The sequence below is a fragment of the Setaria italica genome, chromosome IV (genome assembly GCF_000263155.2).
Source record: "Setaria italica strain Yugu1 chromosome IV, Setaria_italica_v2.0, whole genome shotgun sequence".
In the NCBI taxonomy this organism is placed as follows: Eukaryota; Viridiplantae; Streptophyta; class Magnoliopsida; order Poales; family Poaceae; genus Setaria; species Setaria italica.
This window is the reverse complement of record NC_028453.1, coordinates 13,106,923-13,109,141: the sequence shown is the minus strand read 5'-3', so window position 1 is coordinate 13,109,141 and position 2,219 is coordinate 13,106,923. Positions and strand designations below refer to the sequence as shown.

Here is a 2,219-nt window from a genome sequence, read left to right as displayed (position 1 = left end):
GACCCAGAGGCCCGTCAGGTACCTATATAATCGAGTGGTGAGAGCAGCCTTAGGTTTGAGCCTCTTGGTCGAAACACGCTGCGCGCCGTCCCACTCCCTGTGCCTGTTGCAACTCGGGGATCGAGCGGTCCGGCAAGCAAGGCTACCTCCTTTTAAGTGGTGGATGCCTAGGAGCTGTCGCACCTGCAGAACTTGGATGATCCTCCGTAGAACCACGTCCTGCCGCTTGACGATCCACGTGGGTGAGAGGCACCAGGTGCCATCTTGCCGCACCTGGTCGAGCCGCTGTCGTACAACATCACCTCGCCGTGATCCACTCTGACACATCGACCTTGATCGACTGATGGCTCGTCCCAAGTCGTTGTAGCTTGGCGCCAGCGTGGATGGCGCCAAGCTAAGGGTCCATTTTTGGAATTGATTCCGTCAGGGGTCTATTTGTAAAAATCTTTCATAAAAAGGGCTAAAAACCAAAAAAGTCGGGAGCCTTGGCAGGTGCTTGATGCCAAGTTGCACCATTCGATTTCTATCATTTCCATCTGGGGTGAGGTGCCCTCCTCGAATCTCATCTCTATCTGGTCCTCCAGTTGCCAAACCTGAAGTGTGCTGAGGTTCAGGAATGCTCCGGTTCTAAACACTAGTTTCTCCCCAAGGTATGCACGGAAATCAAATCGAAGGAGCATGTGTTTTGGCAGAACCCCAAGTATCTCCATGGTTTTGTCTTCCTTCATTTGGCTCTCTGCTAAGAAAATCTTCTCTAGCTGTGTGAGATTCCTAAACCAGTCGGTCATCTCTCCTATATATCCCTTCAACTTGAGGCTCCTCAGGTGGGAGGAGGGTACGACCACTGAAATGGGCATTGGTCTGCTATCACATCAAGAGAACGGAGGGAAGAGAGCTTCTCAATAGAAGCACAGTGTGTCTCGCATTTTCTCTCGGTAGCCCATTTTATTTCCACGGCTAATTTTCTTAATTTCCTCAGCTCCCCGAGCTCTTGAATTGCTTTGCTACAAGTTCTGCTGATGTCCACAACCTCTAATATCTGTAACTCTATTAAGCTGGAAATTCCTCTTGGCAACCTCTAATATCTGTAACTCTATTAAGTCTTGACATTCAGGTGTTTCAAGTGACGCAACAACGCTATGATGTTCATATCATTTTGTGTGATTGTAAAATGTGCGTCCACTAAATCCAAAACTCTTAGCATCCTTAACTTAGGTAAACAAACCAAAGGTGTGGTGTCCATGCTTATCCGCTCAACAAAATAAGTTAGTGATCGAGCATGGCTCCAATCTATGCCTGGCTTTGGCCACTTGCTGCCATGGTATGCAAATGCAACGTGACGGAAGTTTTCCTCTGCTGCACTACTTTCACTACCATGAATCAAATAAATAAAATTTTCCTCTCTGGAAAATGAAACCATGATATCACGCATGACATCATGGACCCGACAGCTCTTAACCTTCCCTTCTATATTCGCTCTGCTTGATGCTATAATCATACTTCGGTTTATTATCTCATTAAAGTAACTCTCTCCAACATCCTCAATGGTCGTCCCAATCCTGGCTTTAACAAACCCTTCTGCTATCCATCTATCTACCAGACGCCTTCTTTATATCCCAAAATTCTCTGGAAAAAGGCTTAGGTACAGAAAACATGGCTTAAGATGAGATGGCAAGTGGTTGTAGCTGAGGGTCACTATCCTCCTCAGTGCTTCAAGGCTTGGGTTGATCTCGAGCTCCGAATGAAGTTCCTTATAAAAGTTTCCCCAGTCCTCAATCTTTTTAGAGGCAAGGATGCATCCTATTGTTAGTATAGCCAATGGTAAACGACCACACTTTTCTACTAGCTGTTTAACTGTGTTCCACAAGCTTTTATCGTTTTCCATGTCCTCATGTCTTTTGTTTGTCTTTCTTAGCAGCAACCTAGTGGCATCATCAATTTGTAATGTTTCAGTGAACCTAGTGGCATCATCAATTTGTAATCCATTTCCATGCATCAATGGTCCACAAGTCATCAAGAACAATAAAATACCTCTTCTCCTTTAGCTTGTCCCCGAGATAGTTGGCGAGGTATTCCACATCCAATGCCTTCCCTTCAACTTCAAGTCTTCTCAGTGAATCATTGCCTAAAAGTTCACTGATCATTTTCTTTAGCAACTCAATTTTGATAAATGACTGTGACACAGTGATCCAGGCATGACACTGAAAGTTTTTTGCCAT

General features: G+C 45.2%; 1 pseudogene; it reads right to left on the bottom strand.

Moving 5' to 3' along the window:
- Positions 1 to 1,096: 1,096 nt before the first annotated feature.
- On the bottom strand, positions 1,097 to 2,219 carry LOC111257058 (annotated as a pseudogene).